At 37.3% G+C, this 23,154-nt stretch overlaps 2 long non-coding RNA genes and 1 pseudogene across 4 annotated transcripts in view; 2 read left to right on the forward strand and 1 right to left on the reverse strand.

Moving 5' to 3' along the window:
* Positions 1–23,154, reverse strand: part of LOC119261096 (uncharacterized) — a 27,161-nt gene continuing 4,007 nt past the window's right edge. The window contains exons 2-6 of one of the 2 annotated variants that reach the window (XR_008549279.1): positions 14,543–14,597; positions 8,605–8,727; positions 758–855; positions 256–323; positions 1–56 (exon numbers count right to left, since the gene is read on the reverse strand). This is a non-coding gene — a long non-coding RNA (uncharacterized LOC119261096). Of the gene's footprint in view, positions 57–255; positions 324–757; positions 856–8,604; positions 8,728–11,095; positions 11,212–14,542; positions 14,598–23,154 lie in introns of those variants that run through there. The other variant, XR_005128909.2, reaches the window with a different exon arrangement.
* LOC119261097 (uncharacterized) overlaps positions 11,293–23,154 on the forward strand; it is a 19,505-nt gene continuing 7,643 nt past the window's right edge. The window contains exons 1-5 of one of the 2 annotated variants that reach the window (XR_008549278.1): positions 11,293–12,148; positions 12,962–13,037; positions 13,558–13,621; positions 14,254–14,340; positions 16,632–16,866. This is a non-coding gene — a long non-coding RNA (uncharacterized LOC119261097). Of the gene's footprint in view, positions 12,149–12,861; positions 13,038–13,557; positions 13,622–14,253; positions 14,341–16,631; positions 16,867–23,154 lie in introns of those variants that run through there. The other variant, XR_008549277.1, reaches the window with a different exon arrangement.
* LOC119261095 (ataxin-3-like) lies at positions 17,438–18,525 on the forward strand (annotated as a pseudogene).

The raw sequence follows: 23,154 nt of genomic DNA on the forward strand, positions 1-23,154 counted from the left end.
AATAGCAAGCAAACACCACCACCCTTTTTGTGAAACAGAACTTCACTCTTTGCCACCTGCAAAGGAAAAATCTCAGTTACTACAAATATGTACACCTAGGTGCCTCCCCAAACACTCCTTATGGTTTCTTGGTATAGCTCACGTATGGATAAATATAACAATTTAGAATTTGGAAAGCATGCAGGGAATTTAAAGAACCAACTAGATTATTCAAAGAGGGATGTGAGAAAATAGTAAAAAGGAGCCAGCACTCACTGAGCACATCCTTTGAGCAGGCGCTGCTCTGACTCTTTCCCTTCACCCTCATTTCATCCTTACAACACCTCATGAAAGCAGCGAGCACAAGCAGCAAATTTTAATGGAAAAAGAGAGTAAAGACAAGAAATTATTTATATAGGTAAATGTTCCTTTGCCTTCCAAAAATTCTTGCCAAAAAAGTTGCTTTATCTGTTTGCAAACTGTTAATGCATACTTTCTCACCATTAAAAAATTATGTGGTAAGAATCAAGAAACTCTTTAAGGCAGAATTGCATAGTACTTATTAGGTAGCAGGTATTTTCCTTAAATTATCTTGTTTTCATGTTCACAATAATTCAATGGAGAGGATGCTACAGTTACTCTCATAGAAGGGGAAGGAATGAGATTTAGAAGGGTTAAGAAAATTTTCCAAAGTCCTGCAACTATCCATGGTGGAATCAAGATTGAGGAGAGAGGTATGAAAAATCCAAGACAGACCCTCCCCCACCCCAGCACATACAGTTCCTTCTTGAGGATTGATCTCTTTCAAATGATGAGGCCAAGTGAATTGATGCCACTGGCTGTCTCAGCCTCTCCATGATGATGACCTCCACTTTCCTAGGCAAGTGAAATGCAAGAGTGACTTAGGAGAATCACTACAGGACAGATGACCAGGGAAGAATGAAAGACAGGCAATGAAATCTCTCCTCCCCTACCCCAGGAATTCCAACAAAGTAGACCTTCCCCCTCTATTCAACTCCTGCATCACTGATCTTCCCCTGCAAAGGAGATCAGCTGCTCCTATACACAGTTTTTTGTGCACTTCAGGTATTTCTTTTCTGCCATGGATTTTTTCCCATTTGTCTTCTGGAAACCTTTTATTCATCCTTCAGTATCCAGCTCAAATGTCCTTCCCATGTGATATGTCAGTTTTTTCTTGTTAGTGGTGGTGATGCTGGTTGGTGATGGTGATGGTGGTGCGTGTGTGTTTTAGATTTTATTCAGCTGTCTTCTTCATTTGAGACCCTCCCAAAAGGAAGAGGCAGAGGTTAAATCTTACCTGAGTAGTTGAGTTGAGCAAGGTAGTTGTTAAATATAGCAAGTAATGGTGAAACAAGTGATAATATTTATTTACTATAATATATTTTAGTAAATATGTTGAATTAAACATATTTAATTAAATTATGTTTAATTAAACATATGTTTAATGAAATAAAGACTTACTGTGACATGTTTAATTAAATAAAGCTATTGTCAAAGTTACCATGGTGTTAAATGTATATGTGGCTGTATAATATGTACTTTCTATGATGGTTCTAAAATTCACATTGAAATTATAGTCATACCTTTAATAAATATATCAAGGATTATACTGAGTATTTACTGCATCCTGGGCAAATTAATGTGGGCCATTTTGTTAAACACAGAATTAGGAAATCACTTTTCTTCTCATGTATACACATCGCACTCATGTGATATGTGATAATGCATCATATGAGTTATCCCTCAAGCAGGAATTAGGCCAAATTTATTTTGTATTTTCAGGACCCAACACAATTTCTGTTCATATTCACTTCTCAATACATTGATGAACTTCAAATAATTTTTGACATTTTTTCCTTTCTGCTGCTCTTGCTTTCTCCCTTGCTTCTATTGCCCCAGAATTACATGCCTCTTTGATAATCATCACAATTATCTTTATAGAGTGCAACTTGTTGGAATAATAGAACTATATAATGCCTACATAGGCACAAAGCGAAAGAGCTTTTAATTTATAAAAAGTGGGGTCTGGAGTTTTGTTTTTGATTTTGAGAAATGAAGAAAAAAAGAGCACTTAGAAGATTTACATGTGTTACACGAGAAATGTGTGACTTGAATTTCACGTCTGTGCCTTTTACAGATTGTAATCATTTTCCAGAGAATTAATACCATCTCCCTTCTTAAAAGATTATCAAGTTTTCAAAGAAATGCATGGAACAAAAAAAAATGCTTTTGTTTCCTAGAGAATTGTTATTAGTCACTCCTTCCTCACAAGAAAGATTTGTAAACTTCCAGCTTAGTTGTGTAAGTTTGCAACTCTGCTCCCATTTTTACAGAACAAAGATATTATTTCTCAGTAATGTTATTTTACCAACATTGAACCCTAGTCAATGACAGCAGAAAAGTTTTATGTTCTTTGTATATAAATTTAGTCTCCAGAGTTTCCAAAACATTGGAGAGGAGTCCCTTGAGGCACAAAATAAAAATTCTCTAAGCAGTGTTTCTGAATGTTCATTTCTAATATATCACTGCCTTGGTGCACATAATAAGACCAAATAAAATAACTCACCAAGGAACACCACACACAATGAGGATTTTATTTTTAAAAATGAAAAATACAACTTCAGATATAACTGATAATCATCCAAAAACTGGTCTGACTGGTTACAGGCAGATGAAAGGCCATAAGGGAGTCATTTCATGCATCTGACCACATAATATAAATAGAAGTTCCAGATGTGGAGGAAAAAGTCCAGTAACAAAGCAACACATCGAAAATATTAGACATTAAAATGGTCTTTGGATAGTATATGAATACACATTTCCTTATTCTAAGAAAACTTGACCTTGGGCCTCCCCAGTGGCGCAGCGTGTTGAGCACAGCGCTGTGAAGCTGCCTGCAGCCTCTGCTGTGCAGGTTCGATTCCCAGCCAGCCAGGGAGAAACCCACATGGCTCGGCAGACCTCTCCTGCCGCCCGCTGCTCCCCTTAGCAGTGTCTTCAGTCCATCTGCCTGTTCTGCTCCCTGCTTTGTCTATGGTGAATTCTCTCACCCTCCAGTGCCTCTGACCTGTACCACTGTTCTTGTATAAACAAATAAAAAATCGTTTAAAAAAAAAACAATTTGTTAAAAAAGAAAACTTGACCCTGCTTCTTCCTAAAACAACTTCATTGTCTGTTACTTTCTACCTTTCCTTCCTCAGAAAAGCTCTTGAAAGAGAAGAAGCCTGTGCTCACCTACTCTCCTGCAACACATCAGCTTCTCCTCAGTCTCGACTCTGCCTGGCCTCGCTACAACATCCACACTTCTGTCTATTGCCTCTTGAAGCTCTTCTTTGCTTGATGTTCATAACACTAGACACGTCAGCTTATCCAGCCAGTGTCCATCACTAGTCAAGTTTTCTTTGCTCAGACCTAATCACAGGGGATCTCTGACTCTCTTCTTTGTCCTCATCCCTTGTTCTCCTCCTTGACTTTCTCAGATATCATATTCCCCGTGGTGCTCTCAGTTACCATCCTTATGGGGATAACTTGTAAAAGGGCTTTCCAGCTCTGATTTTCTACCATAGCTTCAGGTTCTAATCTTCAAGCCTCTCTGGACATTTCTATGTGTATATTCATCAATCTTTTAAATTAAAAGTGTCCAAAAATGAACTCGTTTTGGACTCTGAATACTCACAACTGAACTCCTGCACAGTCTCCTTTGGCCTTGTCCAGTACAAAGTTCTTCTAGAGGCTCACGCTCCATACCTTGCAGGCATCTTTTTCCTTTCGCCGGAATCTAAACTTGTCCATATTCTTTATATCTCTCATATCCATGCCCTATTTCATTGATCAGACTGCCCTGACTCCTGACCATTTTGCCTCTGTCCTGAAATATTCCAATCCATCCATCTCTCTGCTGACAAAATTATCTTTCTAAAACACTAAGTTCATTCATCTTTTCTTTAACATTTGGCATTTGCACATAGCATAAAACCCCAAATCCTAAGCCTATTGTGTGCAAAGGATCCATTTCTTGCCTGCTTTCTATTTATAGCTTATGTTCCAGCATAGCATGTGCATATTCTATATTCCAGCCATATAGGCCATGAGGCACTTCTAGAAAATGTTTTATACTCTCGTCTCCATGCTTATGCTGAATGAGTTCTCTTTGTCTAAATGTGATTTATTCCAACAGCTGCCTATAGGAGACTGGACTCACTTCAAAATCAGAACCCAAGAAGTTTCCTTCATTCCTATTCTCCTGCCATGCAAATCTGAGTTCTTCTCTCTCCCTCACTGCAGCCTCACATCAGAACTCCTTGGGTTTTAAGCAACAGAAAATCCAACTAAAGTGGACTTAAATGTACAGGATCGTATTGCTGTAAGTTAGAGGCTAGATTCAGATAGCTTTGTCCAGTGTCTCAGTGTGTCATCTTCCTATTTTCTCTGTGACACTCTCAATTCTGCCTCATGCTCACCTCCTCACCTATGGAAGTGACTAAACCTCCTCAAACCGCATTGTCCACAGAAGGAGAAAGTTCCCTGCCAGAAGCTCTTGCGAAATAAGCTCTCTATTCTCAGTAAACATCTCTCATATCTCATTTGCTCATCCCCACACCAATTACCAGGCTGGTGACTTGGCCCATTCAGGCTGCTACAAGATACTACAGACCAGATGACTTATAACAACAGAAATTCATTCCTCACAGTCTAGAAGTCTGAGATCAGGGTGCCAGCATGGTGAGGGAGGACCTCTTTGGGGTTGCAAACTTTCCAGTATGGGGGGACTAGGAATATCTATGGTGTGTCTTTCATAAGAGCAATAATCCCATTCAGGAAATCACCACTCTCATGACCTAATCACCTCCCAAAAGTCCTACCTAATAATATTTCTCCTTTGGGTGTTAGGCATTTGGGGGAGTTGAGGGGACGGCATAAACATTGAAACCATAGCAGGCAGGAAGGATACCAATTAGCTTAGATCAAACTTAAGAATCTACCCCTACAATTAAAGAGTAAGGTCAATAACATTAAAACCACATCACTCAAATTAGGAAAGGAATTATTTCTCCAAGAAAAAAGAATGCATTTTGTAGCAAGCAAGAGAAATGGATGTTAAGGAGATAACCAACCACCCCCTTACCCCAAAAGTACATTGTTCAATATCTGATATATCATATATATAATATCCTGCCTTCATCAGATTTATTTGGGTATGATGTGTCTGTCTTTCTCATTACATTTGTGAGCTAGAGAACAGGTTTGGCTTTCATAATTGTTTTTCTCTAACACCCAATTAATCGAAGGTAAGGTTTTGCATTCTTTCTCTGAAGCAGTTTCCCTTCACCCAGTGGTATCATCATAACAATAGCAAGGGTTTTGAGTCATTATATGTCAGACCCCACTGTAAGTATGTAACATGTGCTGACTTCTTCAAATCTCTCCATCAACCTAGAAAGTCCTTACCATTATTACTCTCACATCAATGATGTGGAAACCAAGGCTCAGAAAGTAAGTAAATCTCCCAATGCCAGTAGCTTCTTGGGTGCTGGGGGAGGGGTACGTAGGGTGGGGAGGGACCAGGATTTGAACCAAAGTGACATGAACCCAATGCTACACTCTGAAACAGACTCAAATCTGGATCATCTCTCAGTAAAGTATACCTGCTGATGAAACAGTCACTGAAAAGGTATTTCTTGTCTTTCAGACCAGCCAGCAGAGTATCTACCCATCTTGCCAATTTTGCTTTCATAACATACCTATTGTTTCTCGTTTGTTTGAATGGCAAAGTGATCATCCATCACTTGGCTAGACTTGTAGAATAATATATTAAAGACCAATTGATCCTGTATCCTCATCCAAAACTCTCCTAACCTTAATACTCTTTTTTCTGATCTGATCTCCAGCAGCAAATGTTTAATGTCTTTTAGTTTACGGTCCAAAGAGAATAAAACTATAAGGAACTAATGTCAGTTGTATTTGGAGTTTTTGCTCCGGACGATAGTTCTCGTGGGATGGTATGTCAAATTGCCCCCTGGCTTCTTTCTGTCCTGTGAGAAGGAACATATAGGACTGGGGAACCCTCAAGAGATTCAGTCAATAAGTTATTGATCACTAAAGACAGATCTTTGCATATTGAACAAGCATTTAAAAAGATTTTCTACAACCATACCTGACAACACACAATCCTCGCACATGACAGTCTTTTTCTAGGTCAACACCATTGGGTTTTGTCCCACATTCTACACCTAGAAACCTGCTGTAATGCCCACAATCTGCCTCTTGAGTACAAATGACAGATTACTGAACAATCCCCATTTATTCAGCAAATTATTAATTTACTTTTAAAAGCAAGGTACTTATCACCTATCTATGCAAAATACCAGGATTTTAGACTTTTTAAAAGTATAGCCACAAACTAGATATACTTTTCTTAGCTTTTAATAAGAACTTTATTGGACATTTATCATTTTACTTTTAATTTATTTTTATTAAGTATTTATTTTTTAGATAGCTTATTTATTAATTGTAAAGCTGTGTTTCCTAATTCTAGCTGCACGTTAGACTCTCCTAGGTCTGGGGAGCTTTGAAAAAATACTAGAACCTGGCACCATGCTCCATCAAACCACAATCTCTGAGACAAAAGTCTAACCAATAGACATTTTTGTGTCTTCCAGAGTGATTTTAATGTATAGTCAAGGCAGATAACCATTGTATTAAACTGTTATGATAACAAAAAAGATCCTTCCAAAATTTAGAAATGAAAGCATTTTAGGTCCAGGACTATTTCATTCATTGAGTATAATAATCACAGCGAGCTTTCAAAGGGTACCAAAATCATGTGAGAATTTTAAAAAGTGTAACTCATAAAACCAAAATTTATTCTTAGAAATTCAAAACTATTAAAAATACATTTGAATATTTTTTTTTTTTTTTTTTATAGAGGCATGCTTTATTTATTTGTTTGCTGGTTTGTTTGTTTTGTTTATACATGCACTGGGTACAGTCAGAAGCGCGGGAGGGTGAGAGAATTCACCAGAGCCAGAGCGGGGAGCAGAGCAGGCAGAAGGACCGAAGTACACTGCTGAGGGGAGCAGCGGGCGGCAGGAGAAGTCTGCACGCCATGTGGGACCCTCCTCCGGTGGCCGGGGAGCAGCCGGGGATCGAACCGGCGCCGCAGAGGCCGCGGGCAGCTTCGCAACCCAGCGCTCAACCGCTGCGCCACCGGGGAGGCCCCATTTGAATATTTTTAATCAGAAAAAAATCTCCATTTAGTATAAGACATGAGTGCATATGTTTGCCATGATCTAGGGTGAGTCTTCTAGAAGTAAGAACACCTCTACCATAAAAAGGTCTTAGTGCACCCATGAGTATTTCAAATTACAATTCAATGTTTGCAGCATAAAATGTTCCTGTCTACTGCTGAAGAAAACATCAAGGAAATAAGAGTGAAGTCAACGGTCTGGTAGCAATTCATCCTGATAGAAGGAATTATAGCTTTCCAGGTCTTAGCTTCAAACAGAAGATAAGCTTTTTATGTTTAGAGGCAAATCTCCCTTTTCCCCCCTAAGTTATGCTTTTCGTTACATGCTCTTCTGAATGAAAGAACTGCCTGGAGGAGGTTGGCAGGGAGGAAGACACCCAAATTGAGTCTCAAGGAAGATGAATCATCGAGATTGGTTTCTCTGATCTAGAAGCAACGCAATGCAGTGTGTGATGTTGTCTTCCACCCTTCCTGGCCTTTAAAGTCAAAAGTCAAATTCCAGTGGATGGGAGTCATGTGTAGAGCTAGCTCTTCTATCCGGTTACAGAATTCTTCAGGGTCTAAAATGAGGGCCATAGACCTTCAGATTTAAAATTTTTTTAAGAATTTGAGCTTCCAAATGTTTAAAATCATCTGTATGTATGTGCTTGTGCACAGAAAACAGACCAAAAACATACCCGTGAGAATTTCGCAGTTGATTATTTCTTGGTGAAAAAAAATGCATGACTTAAATTTTCTTCAAGAACCACGTAATCTTTTTATACATATATGGAGAGAATAAAAGTCCTGAAGGACACAATGAATCTTAAAAAGATCTACCCCTTAAGATTAGAGTGGGGATGGGAGAAGAGATTTCATTTATTACTCTGTACTGTTTTATAATTTAGCATCATAATAAATAATAATAAACTTATAATAATAAATTTTAAAAATTTGCAAACTGACCTTAGATCTGAGGCATAGGGCAAGGGAGGGGAGGAAGAAGGGTCAAAACAGGGGCGGGACAGTAAAGGGACTACGGTGATGGGTCACGGGTGCTGTGGTGGTGGGAAAACTACAGGGACTACACCTGGGGAGAGAAATCAGATACTTTACCAAAATTAACAACAATGTCAGAAAATAAAAATGCATTTAATAATAGTAACGACAAAAAATTTAACTTACTAAAGGCCATACTCATTCTAGTAATCCCCTTGTAACACTCCCTGCTGCCACATGTGATTATGGTAATGTCAAAGCAAGGATCTTGATCTCAGTCAAAATTTATAAGTTATCAATTCACAAATTATCAATTGTAACTCATTTTAAAAGCTTAGCTATATATTAAGTTCTCGCTATACAAAATGTTCGTACATTACCTCATTTTCTCTTCAAAACAATGTGACTGAGGAAATGTTAGCATCTTTGACTGCCCGCTTCACTAGAAAATGAAAGAGTCCAGGATTGAAGTCTGCATCTTTCTGGCTTCACAAACCAGTCTCCTTAAATGAAAGAAATTAAAATTGTGAAAGAATCAGGAAATTTGAAAAGTAAGTGGATATCAGTCTAAGTTGATAATATTTCTGCTGACATAATTCTCTTTAAAACATTGTAGTTCTCCTACAATTCTGCTTGAGATTTTCTCTAGTAGCCAAAATTCACATCCATAAATTGTTTTGAGTTAAATGTTTCTTGCTTTCAGCTTCTGCCGAGACCGCTGGGGACAATGGCTTTAAGGTTTCTTAGGAGCCCAACTGTTTGACTGCATCATCCTCTGAGACAACATCTCAGATCTTCCCACTAAGTTGTCTGCCTCCAGGGTTCAATAGTATTTTCCTTTTATGTCCATACTGCAACTCTTCTCAAGTGTCCTTATGCTTTTGCTAATATACTTTTTTTTTACACTTTCTCCTGCACATACGTATTTCAATGGTTTGATAACATTTTTCTTGGAGAAGTTTCAATATATAGGGTTTGTTCCACATTATCTCTTATTTTATGTCCCTCAACAGATTGATTAAATTTTTGTTGATGCCTATTCAGTTCTTCAGTATAGGTACTATCTTCATAATAAGTTCCCAGATAACTATCCCCATGGCTGAAAATTGGGAAAATCCTTCAAAATATATTTCACATGATTGTGAAGGGAAAGGAATTGTCAAAATATAATTGGGGATTCACATTACCTCATGTGTTAAAGGCTGTCATTATTATTTTAAAATTAATTTCTGGGCCTCCCTGGTGGCGCAGGTGGTCGAGTGCAGCGCTGTGAAGCTGTCCGCAGCCACTGCAGCGCCAGTTCGATCCCAGCCGGCTATCGAGAATCCCACATGGCGCAGCAGACCTCTCCTGTCTCTCCCACTGCTCCCCAGTGTATTTCATCAATCTGCCTGTTCTGTCCCTGGCTCTACCTCTGGTGAATCCTCTCACCCTCTAGTGCATCTGGCCTGTACTCCAGTTCTTGTATAAATACATAAATAAATAAATCTTTAAAAATATATTATTAAATTAAATTAAATTAAATTAATTTCCTTTCTGGGGCCTCCCCAGTGGCGCAGCGGATTGAGCACTGTGCTGTGAAGCTGTCCGCAGCCTCTGCAGCACTGGTTTGATTCCCTGCCAGCCAGGGAGAAACCCACATGGTGTGGCAGACCTCTCTTGCCTCACCTGCTGCTCCCCTCAGCAGTGTCTTTGGTCCATCTGCCTGTTCTGCTCCCTGCTCTGTCTCTGGTGAATTCTCTCACCGTCCCGTGCCTCTGACCTGTACCCCAGTTCTTGCATAAATAAAAAAAAATCTTTAAAAAATTTAATTTCCTTTGGAGTAACATACTAAGGTATTTAGTTTCAAATGGACTGTCCTAAAGATATTTTTCTCTTCTCAATTTTCCATAGTTTTTGAAAAGAAAGTACAGTGTTGTAGTGGAAGACTAGGAGCTTTGATGTCAAAAAACTGAAATTAGAATCTCAGTTCTAGGTGGGCACTTTCAACCATGCTGAGCCACAGTTTTCTCTTTTTCATTTTATTTTACATTGATTTGTTTTATTGTGGTAAGAACACTTAACATGAGACCGATCTTGTCAATAGATTTTTAACTGTAGAATGCAGTAGTTTTATCTATGAGCATAATGTTTAGCAGATCTCTGGAAGTTATTCATCTTGCATAACTGAAAGTAATCATACTAAAATTTAAAGAAAAATTAACACCAATGCTTTCCAAACTCTTCCCCCAAAAAAATTAAAAAGGAAGGAACACTTTCAGACTCATTTAACAAGGCCAGCATTATCCTGAAACCAAAGCCAGGCAAAGATACAAGAAGAAACCACAGGTCAATTTCTCTGATGAACTTTGATGGACAAATCCCTCAGCAAAATATTAACAAACTGAATTTAAAAAAGTACATTAAAAGGATTATGAACCATAAAAAATGTGATTTATCCATGGGGTGCAAAATGGTTCAATATAAGAAAATCAATTAATGTGATACACCACATTAACATAATGAAGAATAAAGACCACATGAGCACCTCTTCAAAATTCTGTAGACTTTCACTAACATGTTTCTCAAAGTCCTGACAGCCTCTTCTGATTATCCCACTCAAAAGCTGCTCCCAGATCTTCAAAGTTTGTTATGACAGCACCTCACATCTGGACCAAAACTTGTGCTAGTTTTCTATTGCTGGATGACAAATTACCACAAAACCTAATAGCTTCAAATAAGCATTTTATTAGAGCAGTTTTGAAGTTCCAGAGTGTGATCTGGGTTATTCTACTTCCAAGTTTCTCATAAGGTTGCAGTCAAGATGTCAACCAGGGAAGCAGCCATGTGAAGGGTCGGCTGGCTAAGGAAGCCACGTCTGGTATGACTCACCCATATGACTGTTAACAGCAGGACACCAGTCCTTGCTGAAAGTTGGGTGTCTCCACAGGGCTACTTAAATGACATAGAACTTGGCTTTTCCAGAGCAAAAGATCCAAGGCAGCAAAGTGGAGATCATAATGTCTTTTATGTTCTAGAATTGGAAGTCTTGAACTGTCAAGTTCACAATATTCTACCAGTTACGTAGTTCAGCCCTAGTCGGTGTGGAAGGACATTAACACCAGCACTTGAATACCAGAGACAGGATTCATGGGGATTATAGTGGATATAATTTTTCTCATTAGTGTTTTACAATTTTCAGCATTCAAATCTTGACAATATTTTGTTTGATTTATCCCAAAGTATTTCATGTTCTTTGGTGCCATTTTGAATGGGGCTATTTTTTGTTTTAATTTCCAATTGCTTTTTGTTACTATATAAAATATAACTAATTTTTTATGTTGCTTTTGTAAACTGTCCTTGCTAGTCTCACCTACTAGTTCCAGTAGATTTTTGGTAGATTTATGGGAATTTTTATGTGGATAATCATATTTCTGTGGATAAAGATGAGTTCATTTCATTTTTTCCTATAAACATTTTTATTAGTTGGTGTATTTTACAGGCAAGGTTCTCCACCAAGTAGATGTGATAAGAGTGTACATCCCTACCTCATCTCCATGCTTGGGAAGAAAATATATAGTCTTTCATCATTAAGTATAATTTTACAAATTTTTCATAGATTTCCTGTTATCAGGCTGAGAAAGCTCCCTTTCATACCTAATTTATTGAAAGTATTTATGAATGAATATTGAATTTTTTCAAATGTCTTTTGTGAATTTATTGAGATAATCATACAGTGTTCTGGCAAATGCACTATTAATTTTTGAATGTTGAACCAAACTTACATTCCTGGGATAAGCCCACTTGGGTATAATGTGTGAACTTTTTTTATATATGACTAGATTTGACTGAGTAACATTTGGTTAATGATTTTGTAACCCATGTGTAAGGGTGATATTATTCTGTGGTTTCCTTGGAGTATCCATCTCTGAGTTCATTATCATGGTAATAACAGCTTCATAAAATTAATTGGGAAATGTTTCCTTCTATTCTGTTTCTGGGCCATCTCTATTTACAGGTTAAAAGATATTATCTTGGATTTGCTTCAAAATAATTTGGCATGGGGGTGAAGGATGAATGTGAATATATATAAAACAAGATAGCCTAAAATTTGATAACTATTGAAGTTTAGCAATGAGTAGATGGAGATTTATAATACTTTTATCTACTCTTCTATATGTTTGAAATTTTCAATAATAAGACATTTTCTCTTAAAAATAAATCAGTGTCCTTTCCACAGCTCTATCCTACTTTCCAATTAGTATTCTGAGAAAAGAGGGTTTCCTAAAATTTCAGCAAGAGGGAAGCATAATATTAGACACTAGAAGTTTCTAAAGATGTAAAAATTAAGATAGTCTTAATTTATTGGCTATTTCTACAACTTAATTAAAAAAATTCTAATCTGTAATGCAGTGATTATCAAACTTTAATGCAAATGAAAATCACCTGAAGGGCTTCTTAAAACATTGCTTAGAGCAGTGGAACTATTCTATTAGATACCATAATAGTGGATACATGTCGTCAGTTTGTTTAAATCTATAACATAGAACACCAAAAGAGAAATTTATTGTAAATTAGGGACTTTGAATGTTGTGTCTATGGAGTCTCATTGATTACAACAGAGTGTTCCTCTACTGTGGGTGTGGATGGCAGGGGAGGCTGTGTAGGGAGGGGAGGTATATGAAAGCTATTCTTCTGCTCTATTTTGTGTGAACCTAAAACTGCTCTTTAAAATGATGTCTTTTTTAAATAACACAGATTGTTAGACTTCATCTTCAAAGTTTCTCAAGTTTGGGCTAGAGTCCAAGACTCTGCACTTCTAACAAGTTACCAGGTATTAACAATGATACTGGTGCAGCAACCACAAAGGAATTCACCTTCAGTGCAAAGCCTCAGATTTCAGAAATTTCAAGCTTTTAGCAATTTAAATGCTGGATTTAGAAAATAGAATATTATTTAGTTCATGGGCTCTAAATTGTGACACTAAATTCTGTTTGATTCATTTGGCAAATGTTGGTGCCTACTATGTAACAGGTCCTCTGCTAGCAGCTAGAGCTACAAGGATAGATATGGATGCATTATCCCTGCCATTGAAGATTATATAGCTTAATGTCCTTATCTTTAGCCCTATTTATTAATTTTAGAAAATAATTTGTTCAATTCTAGTTAAACTTCTTTGTATGTGATGGATTTTTAAATACTTTTAAGTATATTTTTAATAAATTCTAAGTTGGGTTCAGTTTGTAGTCTAACATATTACAGTGCTTTTATATATCTATGTATTATAACAGTGACAATCCTTCTGTTTTACCCAGAAAGGAGCTTATAATCATTTCATTCTTCCACCTCCTCAGTTTTACAGTTGAGGAATCAGAAGCCCAGAAAAAATGAGGGAAACTTCCCAGAGTCATTAAGCAAGTAAGTGATGGGATTCCAACTAATCCAAGCCACTGAACTCCTAATATGGTAATGTTCCCTCGACATCAGACTCATAACTTCAATTCCAACACCAAGAAAAATGATAATTCCCATATCTAGGAAAATTTCTCAAATTTCAGTGGAATTTCATCATTAAATTAAATTATTGAAGAGCATTGTTAATTAGGAAAAAAGGTATAGAGAAAAACATGAAGGAATGTTAATTCTAATGGCATTAGTCACTTTCTGTGTACCATGTTCTGTGACTTAGAACATTCACTCTTCCTCAATGATCTTATGAGATATGTACAATTATTATGCCCATTTTACAGAAGAGGAAACTGTAAAGAAGTTTTGTATCTTGTCTCAAAGAAATACACTTTTTGCACTAAATTCCAACTAGTGGTCTTAGGTAAAATTAATTCCCCAAAGTAACCAAATTGTGCTAGGAGGAAGCTATTCTTCTGCTCAATTTTGTGTGAGTAATATTCAATCATTGTGCGTAGTTTTATAGTTCATCAAAGCCCCAAATCCTCTTTGCATAGTTGAAGAAATCTCGGGGAAATAGATGAAGAAACAGAAAGAGATTTTTTCAAAATTTTCAGACTGAGCAGCTGTGTTTTTCTGAACAGGTCAAATATTCAATAAAATTGGTCTTTCAGCATTTGGGACTCACACATACAAGTCAAAAGACTTCACTGGAATGGAACGTGCACCAGGTACGCACACAGACACAGACACGTACACACACACCCTCATTCAATTTCATGTATAAACAAACATTACCTTATACTCTTGGGAATTATTTTTAGCTATCTTTAGCCAAACTGGTTTTGCTGGCAGACTGCAACTCTTACAGGTGGCACCTATTCTCTATGGAGTGTTTCCTTTTCCCAGAACTGAGACATTGGCACCACTTACCTCCTTGCCCCCTCAACATCTGTTTCTACTTGTGTGCCAGCTAAGGCCACCTGACCTATGAAAGGAAACAAAACAAAGGTTCATGGTCATTGTCTACCAAAATGGCATGTTTTGGTCCAGTCCGACCTTGGAAACACAGATTGGGAAACTCAAATGCAATGCCAAGCACTGGTATCTTAGGAAGGGGCGATGTAAAAAATATTTCCCTAATTTATCTGCTGGTGTTGAATAGAAAATAAGGTAGGACTCTAGTGTCTAGAGGAATCAACTCATAAAATAAGTATTTGCTGCCCTTTCCAAAGCATTGTATAGTGCTGCAGGGGTGGTACAGAGGATGGAGTACAAAGTTCACCTTGAAGATGTTAATGAAGCTAACAAATCTGAATATCAATACATCAACCAGAAGTTAATACAAAAGGCTAAGCACAGTGTCAAATTTACAGGATAACCACTAAATATCACAGGTATTCCTTGGAAGCAGTAAAAGCCAATGATAGGAAATCTGAGTGGTGGTGATTAGAAAATGTCACTTAATTTGTGACACATGATATAATTTTCTTTTTAATAGTTTACTAGGTTGAAAATGACCAAATGACAGCTCTCCTTAGAGCTAAACCTCGTGATACCCAAGAAAATCCTTTCCCATATTCCCTATGTTTCTTTTCTGCTTCTATCCTATTCCTATGGTCAGGATTTAATTATCTGTAGCAGTTGAAGATCAAAACTAAAGAAAATAAATCCAGAGATATGACATAACCTTTAATTTTGCCTTCAGACCTTGTTTCCAGTTTCAAAACTTTATTTGTACTGTAATGACTGGAAGATCTACATGCACATGGATATTCATTGTAATATTAGATGATTAAAAAAAGATTGAAATAGAAATAACCTTAATAATTGCAATAAAGAAGGAGGTAAATATAATGCAAAAAGAGACATGTAATGTCACCATGCAGTAATGTCTCATATGATTCCATTTCGTTAAAACACCAAAGGATATTGAGACCTCGTGTCCTCATATACAAACCAATTCCAGGAGGCAAGATTAGAAATTGTTAATAACATCTGTGGGAGTAGCAGTCAATGTTTTTTTTAATGTATTAATTTCTCCACTGGTGGGAATTTTTAAACATATAGGACATTTATAATTTTAAACAGTTTAATTAATATTCATGTATAATATTTACATTTCTGCCTTGCATTATGCTTTACCAACCAATAACCTAGGGATCACTACTCAAAGCAAAGCAGAATATTACCAAGAGGTTCATAAAAATGAGCATGAAGAATGTTCACTACACACAGATTTTTTTATTTAAAGGTATTTGTTATTGACTCACAGAGAATCTAATTTTCCTCAAGCAATAGATGGATGAGTCTTATAACTTTTTGGTGCTAACCAATAGTTGATAGCCTCAGAAATTTGGATTTCAAAGCTGAAACAACACATGGATCTTGGACATGATCATAAATTGTGAGGGGCTAATGGTTTAAGATGCAGGAAACCTGTAGCTATGGTGCTCTACTGACTGGGGACATTTTGAGAGCTTGTTTAGAGGTTCTAGCAGGGTAGTACAGCTACTCATATACCCTCGACTGAAGAGCAGTCCATCTCCATTCGGGGAAGGCTGTCCTCTTCAACTGAGCATGCAGCTTCGGGAGGGACGCACATGGAGCTGTGAGGAAGGAAGGGGACACCCGCCTAGCCAAATCAACCCTGGCGATCAATAGGGGTGACAAATGTCACAGTCAGATCACCCTCAATTCCCGATGACATTTTGAGGCAGCTATCACCCTTGAGCAGAACTGAGTGCTCTTGATATCCAAGTGACGTTTCTTCACCTTTGCCTGTTGGAGCACTGAGCAGGGAGCAAGTTGTCACCACCAACACTGTGTATGGGATCAGGAGAGAAGCAGGGGAGGCTCAGTCTGTTCTGCTGATGCACCAGTTCAGGGAAAGTTGGTTGACACAGCCCTTTGCCTTCCGCTTGGCTTGACTAAAATCAGGAAAAGTGGTTTAGACTTAGTACTTTCGCTGTTCTCTACAGGTCCACATGTTTCCTGACCCTTGACCTTTTTTTCTGTCCAGGGGCAGTCACCTGCACATGAGCTGAGCTGACAATGACATCCTGCCCATTTCTATGTCCTGGACCCTTGTCGAGCTCATCAGTCTGCCCATATCTTCTGCAGATGATTCATTTCATGTCCAGCTGGTCTGACCACATTGTCACCTAACCACACCACCATGCTGGTTTCTTACTTATAAGGAAGAAGAAACATTGATGTGAAGGAGTTGGAGGGAGTCAAACCAACTAGTAAATCACGTAAGTAAACGTAACCCCCAAGAAGTGAGCTGGATCTCCCAAATTTTTTAGGAGTGTTTAATATTTGGTCAAATATTTAGGCTGATGATAAAACTCCTGCTCAGCACTATCTATTGAGTCCTTTCTCTCCCTCTAAGTAAAGATATACAAATTTCGTGGGGCCATACACAGGAATGGGTCAGGATAGTTTGTTCATCTCTTCGGCTACTTGCATAAACCTTTCCTGTGTTTTGCCTCTTTTCCTAAATGTTATCTGAAAGTGTTGCAAATAAGTGTGAACAAGGCAATATACAATATCTGGCCAGTCACGTGATCACTAGTCTGGGTTCCCATTCCCTGTATTAGCACCAGGGAAGTATGTAGAAGAGGGGAGAGGTTTTCAATTAAAGAAGCTCTGTCTTTATCCTCAATGCTTTTTTGTTTTGTGTTCTATCATTGGACTTGGAACTCTGAAATTCTAAATTGGTATCATTCTAATAGTACTATCTTACGTATGTTTACTCAGTTACATGGGGAACTCAATTACATGGGAAAATATAATATAACCCAAATATTACTCTCACAGCAAATTTCCATTAGAATCTCAACATCAGAAAACAAACATGGAGTCCATCTTGCACAAGAAACAAGAAAGTCCATTGCACTCAACATTGCTTGAATAATCTGTTGCAAGGAGAATATTTTAGCTCTGTGGAATTATCATCAGTTGCACATCAGCTAGATGAAGAAGAAAATCAGAGTGGCAAAAGGAGAGTTACTAGCTAAGACAATCACACATTTTTACAGCAGCCTTCTGAAAATATGGACAAGAGTGGTTTTTTTCTATTCAAGTTATAAGCAACATCTTGAACATTTGGGGTTTAGAATCAATCTTATTAAAGTCCAGAGTATAAGAGGCTCAAGATCAATTCTATAAATGAAAGATCACATATGCAATTTTAAAGAACATTTGTTTAGAGCTAGAATATTAGGAAAATAATGGTTCAACTTGAATTCTTTCTTGACAGGTCCCGAATTACTATCAGATACATACCTTGCACTTTTCCTGGCTCAATTACAATAGGAAAGTTATTCTATATTTGCTGTTAAGGGCAATTTGTCAGATTATGAAGCTGTCAACTCTGCAAATGATCAGTGTCCAACAGATCCTTTGACCAAAACATAGCTTGGAGAAAAATTAACACAACTGAAAAAACAGAGAAGATGGAGCTGTAACAAGTCTTAGGATCAGTAATGTTAGACGAGGATGAGGAAGATCTGCAGAGGGCTCTGGCACTGTTGCCAAGAAACTGACATGGAAGATGAAGAAGTAGCTCTCCACAGGGCTATTCAGCTCAGTACGCAAAGCAGTTGCAGCAATGTATCCCAGGATATTCCATAGACATCAGGTACACATTTTATTTCAGAAAAGCCACCAAAGAGATAAGAAGCCTACAGTGAAAAGTAGCAGCTGTGGCAGCAGCAACAACAGCAACAGAATCTACCAGGACAGCTTTCACATCCTTGTAAAAGACCAACCACAAGTTCAGGAGCACGTGGCAGTAAACCAGGTGATACTGTGAGGGAAGAAGACATGCTTCAGGCAGCTACAAGCACATCTTTAGAAACTATTAGAAATAATTTCAAAATAGAAGGGAAAAAATAATAAATACCCTCTACAAATCAGTTAGTCATACTTTTCAATATTATGCTGTGTGATTACAGCATAAGTTCTGTTTTGTTGTAAAAGTGTCAAAGAGAACACTGTTCAACAGAGGAAATAAGAGTTCTAGGTGGTTTGCAAGCAAAAATATGAGCAACTGGAAAACTACATCAATTATAGCATTGAAGAGTGATCCTCCAAACACTAGCCAAAGAGGCATCCAGCAATCAAAGAAATTTGAAATAGCAAAAACCCAAAAAGTCTCAACATCGATACTCACTGCTAATGGGAACATGGGTTGAAAGGGTGTTCTCGCACAGTGCTGATAGAAATCTAATGTGTTGCAATTCTGAAAGAGGGGGAGGATTCTGTAAAAGCAGCTATTAAAATTAAAAGTCCGTATTCCCTTTCCTTCCAGAATGCAACTCATTGGACACTAACTATAGAAATGACAGCACTATGAAAAAATGTTCAACATCACTTGCAATCAGGGAAATGCAAATCAAAACTACCATGAGATACCATCTTACACCAGTGAGAATGGCACATATTAAAAAAACTAGCAACAACAAATGTTGGCGAGGTTGTGGAGAAAAAGGAACTCTTCTGCACTGTTGGTGGGAGTGCAAACTGATCCAACCACTATGGAGAGCAGTATGGAGATTTCTGGACCTACTAAACATAGAGCTTCCACAGGATCCAGCAATTCCACTCCTAGGTATTTACCCAAAGAACACAGAAACATCAATTCCAAAGAACACCTGCACCCCTATGTTTATAGCAGCACTGTTTACAATAGCTAAGCTTTGGAAACAGCCCAAATGCCCAAAAATAGATGACTGGATCAAGAAGATGTGGTACATATATACCATGGAATATTACTCAGCATTCAAAAAAGATAAACACATGCAATTTGCAGCAACATGGATGACGCTGGAAGGGATCATGCTCAGTGAAATAAGCCAAAAAGAAAAAGAAAAATACCGGATGGTCTCACTCATAAGAAAACTTAAATAAGGGACCAGGAAAATGAATAACTATAAGAAAGTGAAAATCAAAATCAACAAAAACTATGAACCAGAGACACTTTTTGGGGGGTGGGGGGGGAGGGGAGGGATTGGGGTCAGAATGGGGGGATTGCAATTGTATGGGGAATATAAAAATAAAATTTATTAATTAAAAAAAAAAAAAGAAATGACAGCACTATATGAAAGATTGTATATCCAAGCTCTGTGCTCAATCTTTAATGTAAATATGAATGTCCTAGGGAACTTAATAAAATGCAGATATGAACTCAGTAGATCAGGGCTACAACCTGAGATTGTCATATCTAAAAACCTCATACTCCAAGGTGATGCTGGTGTTTCTGACCCATGGACCCTGTCAAGGAATCAAGGATGTTCATTGTATCATTCTCCATTAAAAAATTATATTAAAAACCAGAAGCAATGAGTGAGCAGTCATCAATGGTCTCAATAAATTAAAAATATCCCTATGGTTCAGTATTATGCAGGTATTTAAAATAATGAAATAAATAGACACTCGTTGATTTGGAGGGAATTCCACCAGCAACATTTAGAAAAAGATAAAACTTGATCTCATTTTTGTACAATAGTTACAAAAATTCCATTTGTAAATGTGTGTATATGGAGATTCATAGCACCACAGGCAAAATGTGATTTTTTTTATGTTGTTAGTATTAATTAGTTTGGGGAAGAGAGGAAGGTAATGTTGGAAGGAGGAAGGAGATAAGTATTAAAAAAGGAATGAAAAATCAATAGTTTATACTAAAAATAGCATGCTTATTATCATATAAATGGAAACTACTGTATATATGTGAGCATATAAAGAAATTTAAAATGTTTAAGATAAAGAAGTTTTTTAAAAAATAAATAACAAACAAAAAGACCAAATTCTAGGTTCTTATCTTCCACTAATTAGCTTTTTTACTGTGATTGTTACTTATCCTGGCACAGTAAGAGCTGCCTTAAATATCTCTAATAATTGTTTTGATCCCAACTAGTTCTAAAATTTTAGAAGAAAGAGATGGAAACTGTAGGCAAAAGATCCAGCCTAAGTAGGGTCAGAGAGAGGGATGGAAAGATGAGAATTAGAGGTCATGAAATATGAAAAGGAGAAATATCTTCTGCTAAAAGGATCAGGAAGCAGAGCAGAAGGAAGTCGCTGCCAGGTAACACTCAGGTGTGAAATGTCAGTGTCTCTTTCTCCAACCACTGACAGTCCTCCACCAGAGAGCGGGCTCTGCACAAGGGAGAACAAAGTCACACACCTCAAAAGGTTAGTACTCGGAGTGGAAGATGGGATGGTGACAGAAAGTGTGGGAGATGGGGAAATAACTTCAAGGAAAATCTTTGTTCCTGAGAATTGAGACTGACCAGAAAAATTGAGTTTCCTTAAAAGTCTATAACTCTGTAAGCATTGTCATTGCTACATGTTTATTCACTATTTGCATTTTGTCTTCTATGAATAACCAGTTCATGTCTATTGTCTATTTTTCAAATAGACATTTTTTAAAAGTCATTTTAAGAAGTTCCTTGTACATTACAGATACAAACTCTTCTTTTGGAAATGGAGTGCAAATATATTTCCTCCTGACTAATCATTGGACTTTTTATTTTGTTTATGGTAACTTGTCAACAGAAGTTTTATTTTTATGGTGTCAAATGTTTTTAATTGAATTTTTCTGCGATTTCTGTCTTGCTGAAAAGTCTCTTTAATTTCAAGAAAACATAATAGGTAATGTCCTGGGTTATTTTCTAATAATATAATGAAGTTATAAAAATTTATTTTACACATTTAGATTTTTAATCCATTTGGAATTTAAGTTGTTATATTGCATAAAACAGGTAATGACCTGATTTTATTATCTGGGTTCAAACCCTAACTCTACCACATAATAGCTGTGTGGCTTTGGATCAGCTAATAAACTTCCCAGTAGTGTTGTTTTTTGTTTTTTTTTTTTAATGTTCAAATAAGGGTAATAATACTTTCTATCTCAAAGGGTTGTTATGAGGATTGAGTTAATGCATGAAAAATTCTTAGAACAGTGCCTGGCACCTAGTAAATACTCACTAAAGGCTAGTTAATAACTGGTCCAGTTGAAAAGTCCTGCCACATTTATTAAACAATTTTTTAATCAAAAATGCCCCTTTTAGCAATATAAAGTTAGCATATATCATTGGATTTGTTCCAGACTCTCTTGTGTTCTACAATCTACATATGAGTACTATATTGTTTTATTATCAACTTTAGGACAAATTTTAAAATCTGGTGGGGCAAGTCCCTTTCCCTAGTCTTGTTCAAAACTTTCTTGGTGATTTCTCATAGTATCCACATATATAATTGCTCAAATAATCTTATCCCATAATATTCCACTATATAAACTTCAAATATTTTAAAAATAATTTTGGATGGAAGAATGGAGAACTCAGATACCAGCTCTACCCTGTCTGGTAGGGAACTAGTACCAAAAGAGTTCAAGTCTATAATGACCCACCTGAAGGTGCTCGCAACTTTTCACATAAGGATGCAAACTCCAAAAGTCATGGGGTAGGAAAGAGCTACCTCATGCATTCATTCATTCATTTATTCAAACAAATTCCACTATTCACTATGCATGGCCCCATTTTGAAATCTAAAGCTCAAAACTGATAGAGGACACACAGGCAAAACTAGTCCATAGAGGTAAGTATTTCACCAAATAATTCTTAATCGGGAAGAGGGTTAATTTCTCCCAATATTCTACCCATGGGGCACAACAAAAAGATTCTCGTGTGTTTACTTTAAACTATGTTTGGCATGTATGCTTTCTAGGATAAAATAGTTTATCTGGATTTGCAAAATCATTTCCTGTCGTTCCAAGATCAAGCACCATCTTGACTGTAAACATGTGCTCTTCTGTCTGCCCAAGCAGCTTAGAGGGCACCAATTCAGGTTTCCCTTCCGATCGTGACCAGGAAGAGGCCCAATAAATATTTCAAACATAAAAGGATTGTTATAACAAAGGGGTCTTAAAATCCTCCTGGGTTATCTGAACAGCTTTCCGTTTCATTTTGTTTTCTCCTCCACCTCCTCCCCCTTGAAATTGGAAGAGATTTTTTTTCTCAGGATGAAACAAAAGTTTAAGCACAAGATGAGTTGAGATAAGAAAAGAAACTGAACAACAATCACAACTCCAAAAGGGGGGACTTTCATAAGTGAACGCATAGATATTAAAGAGAGAAAAAAGCTATGTCAAGAAGACAATCTGACCACAGGCCAGCCTTGGTAATCCCCATTCAGGATACAAACCCTGATAGCAAGCCATTCCTGCCTCAATGACAACTTCATGTATCTGTGTTATAAACACAAGCCTATCAGAGCAAGTATTACACACACCTTACTGGGACATGGCAAATGGTGCCTGGCGTCCAAGATAAGCTTTATGGAGAGTGAAGAGGAAGGGTGAAGAGAAGTAGGTGAAAGGCCTGGGCGAAAAAAAACAACACTTTCCTTAATCCTTTGATGTCACCAAAGTGATCAGTGATGAAAGAAGCATCATTGGTTCTTCCCCCACCCCCTTGAAACTAGAGGTTAAATACCATCCAAGATGGCTCTCTTGAAGGGGATGACTTTCTGTGAGCCTT

Source organism: Talpa occidentalis, unplaced genomic scaffold, assembly GCF_014898055.3.
Source record: "Talpa occidentalis isolate TD23 unplaced genomic scaffold, MPIMG_talOcc4v2.1 talOcc4.6, whole genome shotgun sequence".
In the NCBI taxonomy this organism is placed as follows: Eukaryota; Metazoa; Chordata; class Mammalia; order Eulipotyphla; family Talpidae; genus Talpa; species Talpa occidentalis.